Genomic DNA, 13,999 nt, shown 5'->3' with positions numbered 1-13,999 from the left:
TTTCAGAGTCTGTATCTCCCTCTCTCTCTGACCCTCCCCTGCTCATGCTGTCTCTCTCTCTCCTAGAAATAAATAAAACATTAAAAAAAAAATAAAGTAAAATCTTGAGGGGCACCTGGGTGGCTTAGTCGGTTAAGCGTCTGACTTTTGCTTGGGTCATGATCTCGCGGTTCGTGGGTTCGAGCCCCGCGTCGGGCTCTGTGCTGACTACCAGCTCGGAGCCTGGAGCCTATTTCAGAGTCTGTGTCTCCCTCTCTCTCTGACCCTCTCCTGCTCATGCTGTCTCTCTCTCTCTCTCCTAGAAATAAATAAAAATATTAAAAAAAAATAAAAATAAAATCTTAAAAAAAGAATGCTGGGTAGATTCAGGCAACAGTTAGAATTAATGGGGGTGAGAAGTGATGAAAGTCTAGAATGGAATAAATTCAGCTCAGGGAATGGCAGCATTACAGAAGAAGAGATCTAAATTAGAGCCTTAACTATGCACTTGGGGCAACCATTTCTGTGATAAACTGCAAAGTGGAGGTATTTGCTTAGATAGAAATGTAGCAAGATATCTAAGACAATCTGGGAAGAGAAGGGAAGCAAGAATAAGTGAGGAGGTCACCACAGAAATCAGGGTGGAAGAGAATAATCTAAAAAATGGGATTATTATAGCCAAATGGAGCAGAGTTCAGAAGAATATGAGAAGTGGCCTTTGGATTTGGCTGACAGATCTTCGGTGACCCTAAAAGAATTTAGATCAAGTAAAGAGGGTGAAAGGTGCTTTCACCCTGCTTAACCAGCAGGGAGGGATAAGTAGTGAGACTTCTTGATTTTTAGGTGACTTGAATACTCAATATGAGCTCTGTACTGTGAGTTAAAAAACTTAGTGTTAGTCCTTTTGTCACCTAGGGTTTGTTCTTTCCTGTTAACTTGAGGGGCAAGTGACAGGGCTTCTTTAAATTTTAGGTACGGGTATTCCCTGCTTTTTGGAAGTTTGTGCTATCTCACTTTGCTTCTATGAAAGACATATACAAGTACCTGCTTTTGCTAACTAAAATAATTCTTAAATTTTTAAAAAATGTTTATTTACTTTTGAGAGAGACAGAGCACGAATGGGGGAGGGGCAGAGAGAGAGAGAGGGAGAGACAGAATCAGAAGCAGGCTCCAGACTCTGAGCTGTCAGCACAGAACCTGACACGAGGCTCAAACTCATGAGTGGTGAGATCATAACCTGAGCTGAGGCTGGACGCTTAACCGACTGAGCCACCCAGACACCTTGAAAGAATTCTGAAGAGGATTTTCACTTTTACAAAGAGCAAAAAGTGACAGTAGCCATTTAGAGGCAGGTGAGAGTGGTGCCGCCAGGCCCCTTCTTTGGGAACTACACTCAGCATCTAGAAGACATCATGGCTTTGAACTGTGTTTATGAGCATCTGTGCTTTATCTTGATTTTTTTGTGAATTTGTTAGCAGGTGTGTCCTAAGGTACCAGAAAAGCCTAAGAGGTTATTTGTTGGGTCTGGGAATGGTACAAAATTTTTCCATATGAGTTAATGGTAATTGTTTCTTTGCTGGAGCCATTTCAGCTTACAAAAGGTTTCAGAGGAATACTTTGCTTTCTGATAGCAGGGGAAACCTGTATATTCATCTGTGAAATAAAGAAAATATCCATTTTGCCTATTTCAGAGGATTGCTGCAAAGATCACATTAAATGTATTTCCATGTGTCTTTTGAATTTAATATTCTTTCATATTACATAGGGATTCACCATACTTAAACAAAAAAAGAGAACTGTGAAAAACAGAAAGTTAAAAAAGGTAAAGGGAGGATAGGTTCCCTATGATGTTGGAAGATCCTCTCCAAAACAAATCTTGAGTTTGTGAAGTAAGAGATGGGCGCATATGTAGTTGGAGAATGGGTGGCTAGAGAAGTTAATAATTGATTTTCCTTCTTCCCTCTTTCCTAGTGAATGATCTAAAAGTGGAGGGCTGTTTTATGTGGTTGTGCTGTTTGTGCTCTGCACAAATGTGCTGTGCTGAAGGAGGCAAGAAGGACTGAAATCTGCTGCTTGCTCTGCTGGTAGAGTCCTGTGCTCTGGCTAGGCCTCTCAGGGGTAATTGTGCTTTCACTTCTCCCCTCTTTCCCAGTGTATCACCACCTCACCCAGAGGAGTACCTGCTTCTACCCAAAAGCGTATGTTTTTCTATTTGCACAAAGGCCCTGTGGAGGCCAGTGGATGCTATGAAAGGGTCCTAGGGAGGTATATTCAAGGAAACATTTAGAACAAAACGAATAACAGGAGACTGGAGAAATGATCACCAAGGAACAAAAAGCTTAGAACTTCTTAAGATGGGTTAAGTAGTTGGGCAAATACTCATCTATTTTATCCAATGTATTCTAAAGATGTAGCATATTAAATATTTCCAGCAACTGGGAAACAGACTATATGTGTAGATTTTAACTGAAGAAGTACAATGTGGGAGGTATAAAATTAACTTCTGAAGGCTAGGAAAATGGAACAGAAATTTAAGAAAAATTAATGTCTGTTTATTAATATATTTTGAGAGAGCGAGAGAGAGAGCGAGCTTGTGCGAGCATGAGTAGGGGAAGGGCAGAGAGAGAGAAAGAGAGAGACAGAATCCAAAGAAGGCTCCAGGCTCTGAGCTTATAGCACAGAGCTTGACATGGGGCTTGAACTCACAAACTGTGAAATCATGGCCTGAGCAGAAGTCGGACGCTTAACCGACTGAGACACCCAGGTGCCCAGAGAAATTTTGTTTTTAAAGGAAAGTGGTGTTATTGAAACGAGGCTTAATGACAGACTGGAGGTTGGTTATATTGCAGTATGAGTTTTTGAAATTCAGATAAAAATTGGGTCTTTGTACAATTCTGTGAGTTCTAATATGGGTGGAGCCATATAGCTTGCATCAGAATTAATATACAGAATGTAGAAAGATGAAATATCTCCCAACTGTAGAACCAGGCAGTCTTTGGACATAGTGGAAGCAGAGAAAGTATCTCTCTCTCCTACTGAAGAAAGAACTGTTGAGAAGGGATTAAAAAGTTAGGAATAGGTGCTCCTAGCTGCCTCAGTTGGAAGAGCATGTGACTCCTGATAACATGAGGCTGTGAATTGGAGCCCCACAATGGGTGTAGAGATTTTAAAGAAAGGAAGAGATGAAGGAAGGAAGGAAGGGAAGAAGAGAGAGAAAAAGAGGAACAAGAAAGTCCTTAATAGCCTACATGTGCTGATTGCTTGGTTTCCTGACCAGAAATTTTTTTTATTGTATAGTTATATTTATGACACATTGGAAACATGCAAAGAATGAAAGTTAGGAAGTAGGAAAAAGAGAGATGGGTAGGCTTACATGTCTCAAGATATACGTTTTAATGGTAGAAGAATAGAGCCAGTGCTTGGCAGGGAGGGATGTTAACAGTTCTCTACACTTACAAATTAAACTTGAAATTTCAACCCTTATGGCAGCCATTTAGTTGAAGTTTAGGATAGTTCATGATGTCATATGAACATCTTGAAGAGAATGCTTCTCTTTCTCCTGTAACATCCAACATGCTTGCTTGCAAAAAAGTTAATTAGGAAACTCTTATGCTTTGGTTTTTTACTTGTAATGTGTAAGTTTTGAAAACATTGTTACCTATTTATTAAGCTTTTGTTAAGTGCCAGACACCATTTTAAGAGCTTTATACACACTTTGTTAATTAAATCTCACAATAGACTATAGAGGATATAATCCACAGACAAGGACATAAAATTCAGAATTATATTTAATGGCTAGGGAAATGCTTGTGCAATAATATGTGTATGCCACAATTATGCTATAAAAACATCTAGCTACCAAATGTTAGAGCTGGGATTTAAACCAAATCAGTTTTGGGGCATCTGGGTGGCTCAGTAGGTTGAGCATCCGACGTCGGCTCAGGTCGTGATCTCATGGGTCGTGAGTTCGAGCCTTGCGTCGGGCTCTGGGCTAACAGCTAGCTCAGAGCCTGGAGCCTGCTTCAAATTCTGTGTCTCCCTTTCTCTCTGACCCTCCCCTGCTCACGCTGTCTCTCAATCTCAGAAATAAACACATTAAAAAAATAAACTGAATCAGTTTTATTTTTTAACCAAAGCAGTTTTAAGAGAAGTAGTTGTGTGATACGAGCAGTTTAAAAATATTATAAGTTGTCAAGAAGAGTGATCTGGGACTCACATCATTGAGAAAATGGTAGATGCGCAGATTTTATTACTTTGCTAGAACAATAATTTATGGTATAGAAGATTTGATAACTACATATCTTTTCTGATTCTTAGGGTTTTCTGCCCTAGAAACTTAATTCACATGTTTCAGTTTCTAAAAACAGCCTGAGCCCTTCTACCATTCTGATTAGAACTCCCAACAGATTTATTTATATTACACTTTGTTTTTAAAAATGACAATTTTTAATGCTTTTGCTGTATGCTATTTGTAGTAGAGGCACTCAACATATGGTAGTAGTCTTAGCATTTCTATTTTAGCAGCAAATGTGATCTTAAAAATATTTGCTGTCTCTCTCACTTTAGGATTACTAAGTGATTATAACAATTGGATGTGGAAATGAACTTAGAGGTTGATCAGTTTATCCTCTTACCGAGAGCAAGACCTTTCCATTTTAAATGGAAAATTTAGTGTAAAATTTTATAGACAGAATGTGTTTTCTGGAGTTAATATATTTCCCTGTCTTTGTCAGCTCCAGCTGCCATGAGAAAATACCATGGTGAGGTCTCCCTTCCTGACCTGCACACAGCTGCTTTCCAGCCCAGCATCTTCCTGTGGCTGGGAGAGTGCCGTGCTGTCTCCTGGAAGAGCTTAATTCTGTTATGAGGCCCCACCCTCATCACCTCAGCTAAACCTGATTATCTCCCCCAGACCCTATCTCCAGATAACATCTGTCAAGTTGGGAGTTAGGGCTTCAGTGTAAGAATTTTGAGAAGGGACACAATTCTGTACAGTGTTCCCTCTTTATTTACAATCTTTAGTGCATTGATTCTTAGACATTTTAGATGTCATTAGATTTCAAAATGACATTTTTACAACAGATGGAATACTTTTGTTGATAGAGTTATTACTGTATTCTGTTACTAATTTTTATCCTTGATATTTTATTCTGTACTGTAATGGAGTAAGTTTGAAAATAAAAACTTGAAACTTTAGAATCTCTTAGCCTAAAGTAACATTTATTATTACATTTTAGAGGTTTGATGTTTATCTCTTTTATAATGAAAAATTGGATTCTGATTTTCATATGGTGAGGTTATCTTGGGCATTGGCTTTGGCATCAAGCCTGGATTTAATCTTGGCTCTCTCTCCCCCCCAGCTATGAGTTTTGGGTATTTTTACTTGTGTAAAGTTGTTTTTTCATTGGTAAATTTTCGTGACTTGAGCTCTGAGCTCTTATTCCCAATCTGGTGTTTTTACATCTCTAGAGCTCAGTTTTTTTTAAAGGTTTCAAGAGAAATTACTACATTAGAACATCTAGAACTTACATCCCTCTTCATGTTAGAATTGGAAGGTGTAAATGTGAAAGATTATTCAGGGTTTTTAAAAAATGTTTATTCTTTTTGAGAGGGAGACTGATAGAGGGTTGGGGGGAGGGTAGAGAGAGAGGGAGGAATCAGAAGCAGGCTCTAAGCTCCAAGCTGTTGTTGGCATAGAGCTCATCTTGGGGCTTGAGTTCACGAACCTTGAGATCATGACCTGAGCTGGAGTCGGTTGCTTAACCAACTGAGCCACCTAGGGTGCCCTGATTACTCAGGGTTTTAAATCTGTAGGTCAGGGAAAGTGGTTATGGAGAAGAACGTGTTTGTGACAGCAGATGAGCTTTTTTTGTTTGCCCTTTTTCTTTTGGAATAATCTTTAATCTTACAGAAAAGTTGTAAAAACAGTATGAAAAATTCCTGTATTCCTTCATTTCTGTTCCCTGATTATTTGCTGTTCCAAATCCTGTCATCACCTGAAACCTTAAATTCAAATCACAGGCTCTAATGCTTTCAATTTATCACTCAGGTAGTACATTTTCTCCTTGTTTTTTATTAAATGAACAATGCAATCCATTGTAAGCTTGATTCAGTAAGCATTTAATAATTACTATTTGGGGGGGTTTTATCAATCATTAAAATTGGCAGTTCCTTCTACTGTCCTACTTATCCTCTTCCACCTTCTCCTACTTCTCTCTCTGGCTTAGTCTTCTGTGAAATGTTACTCTATTTTCCTGGCAGTGTCTTCCTTTCACTTGCTTTTCTTCACACGTGTCTGGTACTGCTCTGGTTCCTTTTCCTTCCAGCTGTTTGTTGTGTGCTTTCCTTTACGCCCCACTCCTGCAGGTGCTGCTGGACATTAATGAGAGCCTTCAAACTGCCCAGCCTTGGGAAGACTAGTCTAGATCCCCAGTTGCCTGCTTCTTCTGGGGTGTCATCACTGATTGTCAGTGCCTCGTTTGCTTATTTGTCGGTCTTTCTTCCCAGTTCTTTTCCAACCCTCCTACATTTCATGTTATCTCCATTCAGTTGATGAATGCCTTTTTCATTTGTTCCTAGTAGTGCCTAATAATATAGTAGGTGTGGGTAAATATTTGTATCAGTGAACAGAGGAATCAAACATTTTGAGTTGTAGTTCTGTCAAGAAGCTTAAGACATTTGTTCTACAAATAAAAGTGTGTGTGTACAGATTGTACTTTGTTTTGTAATCTTTAATCTCTGCACCCAATGTGGTGACCAAACTTAGAAGCCCAAGATCAAGAGTTGCCATGCTCTGCCAGGTGAGCCAGCTGGGCTCCGCCTAAAGATTGTAGTTTGAAGGGAAGATTTGGTGAATCTCCTTACCAAGGCAGCAAACAATAGACAAGATGGCCAAAGGGGAAAGCACATAGAGCTGCTAAAGAGGGGTGGCAAAAGCTTATTAACATTTATGTAGGGAAATAGGAAAAAGAGACAGAGCTGTCAGTCATAGAAACCAAAAAAAATGCTTTACACAGAATCTGTTTACTTTTTATATTTGTATATGATACTTGACTATTTCTTATTACTTAGTAGAGACTATTTTTTATTTTTTTATGTTTTATTTATTTCTGAGAGAGAGACAGCATGAACGGGGGGGGGAGGGGCAGAGAGGGGGAGACACAGAATCTGAAACAGGCTCGAGGCTCTGAGCTAGCTGTCGGCACAGAGCCCGACACGAGGCTCAAACCCACGAACCGTGAGATCGTGACCTGAGCTGAAGTCGGATGCTTAACTGACTCAGCCACCCGGGCACCCCAGATTCTTTGTTTTTTAAATAAAACACATGGTGTGTATATAGTATGCTTACTTGGAAGTGGCTACAGATTCTTTTTAATGTTGACTGTTTAAATCAGTGGGACATGGTACTTCATTTTCCAGAGGAACTAAATTCTCACCATAAGATTAATGAAGAAACAGAGGTAGACAGAGCTTGGATACTTAGAAGCGGTGGCCAGAAAGGTGCCTTAATTTAATTGAATTTAGCAAATTGGAAATTTGTGATGGTATGGGTTTTTACAGATATGCTAGATTTTTTAAATCATTATTTTGAGATGGGGGGCAGGGCAGAGAGAGAAGGGGATGGAAGATCTGAAGCAGGCTTTGTGCTGACAGAAGAGAACATGGTGCAGGGCTCAAACTCACGAACCACCAGATCATGACCTAGGCCAAAGTTGGACCCTTAACCGACTTAGCCACCCAGGCGTGATTCAAATATGCTATATTTTAAATATCACTAAAAATAATGTTTTTGTATTTATTACTTCTAAATCCTTTTGTAATGGTGAGTAACCTTAGAATCTTACAGTTTTTGAGACTGAAGGAATTTTAGAGATCATAGCTCATCTTGCCTTGATGTTGGCAACCCTTCACAGATTTTTTTCAATAATTTTCAACCTATGATGCTTATTCTTCATAAAAACCATCTTTTTGTTACCAGTATTGTCATTCTTTCATTTTGAAAGGTTGATGTTTATCTTGTGATAAACTTCTGCCTTCCAAATTTCCCTTAGATCTTTTAGAAACAATCTGTTTGCTTTTATTATATACATAATTTGTAGGCTCCACGCTCAGCATGAGGCTTGAACTCATCACCCCAAGATCAAGGTGCATGGGTGGCGCAGTCAGTTGAGTGCCTTTCTCAGCTCTTAGGTCATGATCTTAGGATGGTGGGATCCAGCCCTGAGTTCCTGTGTAACGCTCATGCTGTGTGTGGAGACTTCTTGGGATTCTCTTCTTCTCCTCTCTCTCTCTCTCTCTCTCTCTCTCCCTCCCCCCTCCCCCCTCCCCCTCCCCCTTCCCCTCTCCCTCTCTCTCTCTCTCTCAAATTAAAAAATGGGACCTGGATGGCTCAATTGATTAAACATCCAATTCTTGATTTTGGCTCAGATCATGATCTCATAGCTCCAAGTTTCAAAGCCCTGTAGGGCTATGCGCTGATCATGTGGAGTCTGCTTGGGATTCTCTGTCTCCCAGTCTCTCTACCCCTCCTTCACTTGAGTGTGCTTGCTCTCTCTCTCTCTCATAAATAAATAAAAGAAAAATAATTTAAAACATTGCATGCTTTACCGACTAAAACAGCCAGGTGCCCCTCTTAGTCTATTTGCTTTTAAAACACTAGCTTTTTTCCTTCTTCACTTCTTCTTTTAACATGTTTTTGAAAAATAAAAAATGTTTACAAGGTGGTATATTCATTGTTCAAATCTGGAAAACGTAAATGCACACATTTTGGTATATCTGATTTTGGTGAAAAATGCTAGTTTCCAACTATCATTGCTCAGAGTCCTAGAAACTTGAATTTAGAAATATGATTACTGGAGTGCCTGGGTGGCTCAGTTGATTAAGTGTCTGACTCTTGATACCGTCTCAAGTCATGATATGATTTATGAGTTTGAGCCCTGCACTTTCAGTGCAGAGCCTGCTTGGGACTCTTTCTCTCCTCACTTGCTCTCTGCCCCTTCTCAGTGCGTGTGTGCTCTCTCTCCCCTTCTCTCTCAGAATAAATAAACTGAAAAAAATATGATTACTTTCTTTTTCTTTAAAAGGGGGGATTACTGTTATTCAGGAGGCTTTGTTTTTGTAGACTGACCCTCGTTGCTCGCTTGGGCAGCAGCACATATACTACAATTGGAACGATACCGAGAAGATTAGCATGGCCCTATGCAAGGGTCACATATAGACTGACACTCTGACTTTAATGATTCACATTTATAGGGACATCGTAAGCAGGACAATAATGTTAAATATTAATAGCATCCAAATAACCAAAAGTTTTTTTAAAATTAAAAAGACTAGGGGCGCCTGGGTGGCTTAGTCGGTTAAGCGTCCGACTTTCGCTTAGGTCATGATCTCGCGGTTCGTGGGTTCGAGCCCCGCGTCGGGCCCTGTGCTGACTGCCAGCTCGGAGCCTGGAGCCTGTTTCAGTCTGTGACTCCCTCTCTCTCTGACCCTCCCCTGCTCACGCTGTCTCTCTCTCTCTCCTAGAAATAAATAAAACATTAAAAAAAAATTAAAAAAAAAAAATTAAAAAGACTATATAGTTTCTTTGTAGAGGCTGTAGTTTCTTTGTTCTGTAACTGTAACAGTATGTTTTTTGAAATCAGAACAGGCAAATAGCAAAGAAATGCACCTGTTGAACTTATTGTTTCAAGAGTTTTTAAATTACTAATTGTGTAAATTGTACCATTTTGTTACTTAAGATGTGGATCTGCTGAATGCAGCCCTGTGTTTACGCAGGAGTTGAGGTTTTTTATTTATTTTCCTCCAGTGGGTCTTTATGACATTTAGATTAAACTGGGCAGTAGTCCTATCCTAGCCTCCTAGGCTCTGCAAAACCTGATTTCTGCCTACTCTCACTTCTCCTTCCTCTCCCCCTCAGACATGAACCCACTTATCCCAGATCAAAATTGATTTTTATTCCCTGCAGTGTTTCTCAGCTGTGGCTATACTTGCATACCTTGGGGATATCGTGGGTTCAATTCCAGACCAGTGTAATAAAGTAAATACTGCAATAAAGCAAGTCAAATGAGAATTTTTTTTGGTTTCCCAGTGCGTGTGGAAATTATGTTTATACTATATTGTAGTCTATTAAGTGTGCAATAGCAGTATGTTTTTTAAAAACAGTGTATATACCTTAATTAAAAATTACTTTATTGATAAAAAATGTTAACCATCATCTTAGCTTTCCAGTGAGTCATAATCTTTTTGCTGATGGAGGATCTTGCCTTGATGTGGATCAGGGTGATGGTAGCTGAAGGTTGGGGTGGCTGTTTCAGTTTCTTAAGACAATAGTGATGTTTGCCGCATCAATGGAATCGTCCTTTCATGAACCATTTTTCTGTAAATTGCAATGGCATTTGATATCATTTTATCCACAGTAGAACTTTTTTCAAAATTAGAGTAGTCTTGGGGTGCCTGGGTTGCTCATTTGGTTAAGCGTCCAATTCTTGATTTCAGCATAGGTCATAATCTCAGGGTTAGTGAGATCAAGCCCTGTGTTGGGCTCCACTCTGGCAGTGCAGAGCCTGCTTGGGATTCTCTCTCTCTCTGCCCTTCCCTTGAATATGTTCTCTGTCTCTCAAAATAAATAAATAAACTTTTAAAAAATTAGTCTTCTCAAACCCTGCCATTGCTTCATCAACTAAGTTTATGTCATATGCTCAGTCCTTTGTTGTCATTTCAGCGTCTTCACCAGGAGTAGAATCTATCTCAAGAAACAAACACTTTCTTTGCTCATCCCTAGGAAACAACTCCTCATCCATTTAAACTTGATGCTAAGATTGTAGCCATTCAGTCCCATCTTCGGGCTCTACTTCTCATTCAGTTCCACCACATCTGCAGTTACTTACGCCACTAAAGTCTTCAGCTCCTCTGGGTCATTCCACAGGGGTTGAAATCAGCTTCTTCCAAACTGCTTTTAGTGTTGATATTTTATGTGACCTCATTAATCACAAATATTTTTTTAAGGTTATTTATTTATTTTGAGAGAGAGAACACAGGGGAGGGCTAGAGAGAGAGAATCCCAAGTAGGCTTTGAGCTGTCAGTGCCAAGCCCAACACGGGGCTCAAACCCCTGAACTGTGAAATCAGGACCTGAGCCAAAACCAAGAGTCAGGTGCTCAACCAACTGAGCCACCTAGGCACCCCTTATCATGAATATTTTTAATAGCATCTACAGTAGTGATCCTTTCTAGAAGGTTCTCAGTTTACTTTGCCTAGATCCATCAAAGGAATCTATGGTTGTGATAGCCTTACAAAATGTATTTCTTAAATAATAAGACTTGAAAGGTGAAGGGACTCCTTGATTCATGGGCCGGAGAATGGTTGTTATGGCAGCAGGTATAAAAACATCTTGTTGTACGTCTCTGTTAGAGCCCTTGGGTGACCAGGTACGTTGTCAGTAGGACAGTAATATTTTGGAAGGAATCTTTTTTTCCAGAGTAGCTTCCCTAATAGGATGTATGTCAGTGGAGCATGTGACTCTTAATCTCAGGGTTGTGAGTTTGAGTCCCACATTGGGTATAGAGATTACTTAAAATCTTTAAAAATAATATTCAGTAAACCATGTCATAAACAGATGTGCTGTCATCTAGGCTTTGTTTTTCCATTTCTAGCACAGATAGAGTAGATGTAACATAATGCTTTAGCACCCTAGGATTTTCAGAATGGTAAATGAGCATTGGCTTTAATTTAAAGTTACCAGCTGCATTAGCCCCTGACAAAAGAGTTAGCTTGTCCTTTGAAGCTTTGAAGCCAGATATTGACTTCTTTCTAGCTATGAAAGTCCTAGACACATCTTCTTCCAATAGAAGACTGTTTCATCTGCATTGAAAATCTGTTAGTGTAGCTGCTTTCATTAATTGACTTAGGTAGGGCTTCTGGATTATTTGTTGAAGCTTCTACATCAGCACTTGCTCCATCTTGCACTTGTGTGTTATGAAGTTGGCTTCTCTCCTTTAACCTCATGAAACAATCTCTGCTGGCTTCAGAGTTTTCTTCAGCTTCCTCACCTCTCAGCCTTTATTTTATTTATTTTTTTTATGGTTTATTTTTATTTTTGAGACTGAGAGAGAGCATGGGTGGGAGAGGGCGGGAAGAGACAGAGACACAGAATTTGAAACAGGCTTCAGACTCTGAGCTATCAGCACAGAACCCGATGCAGGCCTTGAACCCATGAACCATGAGATCATGACCTGAGCTGAAGTCAAAGGCTTAATGGATGGAGCCACCCAGGCACCTCACCTCTCAGCCTTTATAGAATTGAAGAGCATTAGGACCTCACTCTTGGATTGGGCTTTGGCCTAAGGAAATGTGGCTGTTTGATCCAGATCACAAAAACTTTATCCATATCAGCATTAAGGGTGTTTCACTTTCATTCCTATATTCACTGGAGTAGTACTTTTAATTTCCCTTAATAACTTCTCCTTTGAATTCACACCTTGGCTAACTTCGGTGCAAGAGGCCTAGCTTTTAGCCTATCCTGGCTTTCAATATTGCTTTCTTACTAAACTTAATCATTTTCTAGCTTTTGATTTAAAGTGGGAGACATGAGACTTTTCCTTTCACTTGAATACTTGCAGGCCATTGGATTGTTTATTGATATAATTTCAATATTATCGTGTCTTAGGGAAGAGAGGAAGAGGAAGGAATAGCTGGTGGACAGTCAGAACCACCCCCCCCCACACCATTTATCAGTTAAGTTCACTGTCTTAGTTCATGGTATCCCAAAACAGTGGCACTAGTAACATCAAGGATCACTGATCACAGATCACCATAACAAGTATAATAATAATGGAAAAGTTTGAAATATTACGAGAATTACCAGAATGTGATACAGACATGAAGTGAGCAAACGCTGTGGGGAAAAATACTGCTGAAAAACTTCTTCCACTCAGGGTTGCCACAAACTTTCAATTTGTAAAAACAAACAAACAGACAGACAGACAAAAAAACCAGTCTCTACAAAGCACAATAATAAAGGGAGGTATGCCTGTACTTTAAACTGTAGGTGCCTGAGGAGCTTTTCAAAAAATACTATTGCTAGCCCCAGCCTGAGAAATTCTGATTTAATTTGTTTGGCATGGGGACTATAGTGTCTTTTAAAACCTTCCTGGGGAAGTCTACAGCCTGTGTTGAGAACCACTGATTGACTTTTCTTAGCTCATATCATGTTTTCAGAGAGATCTGTTGGACCTTTACTATTATATCCAGTCTCTACCCCCTCTTTGCTGTCCCTTTATATCCAGATAGTTTTTTCATTCTCCTATTTTTATTTACTTATTTATTGTTAAAAGTTTCATGAAGACAGGGACATGATCAATTTTTTCATAATATATCCTAACATCTGAGACACGGTTTGGCAGTTTATGTGTTCTCAAAACAATTGTATCTTGTTGAATATTGTCACCGTAGCAGTAAGGCGGCAATTTCAGACTTGTTGTTTCTGTGCAAATTGTAGAGGATTGCTTTGCTAAGTTGTATTTATGAGGACATTGGTTTCATTATGTAAAGTTTTAGTATCAAAGGACAAGCACATACAAGGTATGTTATCTCTTGGAAGCTGTTGTGGATGTACTATGCTTTAGTCCCTTTGATGGTTGGTATGTTCTGCTCATTGAATGTTCATTTCACACAGGAGTTGTGTGCGTGTGTTCATTACTTTCTCTTTTTTTATTTGTTGCATAAACCACAAGACAGATAAGAAGTGAAAGGAACCCACACTTCAGCTACTCTTTGTTTACCTATAGTCTTTGTTAATATCATTGCATATTTTAGATATGTGTTTTGCCAGTGAGGATAGATTTTTAAACTCTTTTTACTTAAGAATAAACCATTCACATTTTTTCATTTTCTGGTCTTGAAACTTTTTTTTTTTCATTTCAAGTCATTGTTCTTAAAACATCTGCTATTTTTCTTTGTTTTCTGTTAAAAAGCAAAGTGCACTTACTGTTTATATTTAGACATTGCAATATGTGCAACAGAG

The 13,999-nt window shown here is 39.2% G+C and overlaps 1 protein-coding gene and 1 non-coding gene across 5 annotated transcripts in view; both read left to right on the top strand.

The window, feature by feature from the left end:
• PRRC2C (proline rich coiled-coil 2C) overlaps positions 1 to 13,999 on the top strand; it is a 95,741-nt gene that overhangs the window by 5,272 nt on the left and 76,470 nt on the right. The window lies entirely within an intron of this gene.
• LOC120225845 lies at positions 9,112 to 9,213 on the top strand. Its single transcript, XR_005526895.1, has one exon. It is a non-coding gene; the product is annotated as a U6 spliceosomal RNA (small nuclear RNA).

This window comes from Hyaena hyaena, unplaced genomic scaffold, assembly GCF_003009895.1.
Source record: "Hyaena hyaena isolate Hyena2069 unplaced genomic scaffold, ASM300989v1 scaffold_1537, whole genome shotgun sequence".
Classification (NCBI taxonomy): Eukaryota; Metazoa; Chordata; class Mammalia; order Carnivora; family Hyaenidae; genus Hyaena; species Hyaena hyaena.
This window is presented reverse-complemented; position numbering and strand designations above follow the sequence as displayed.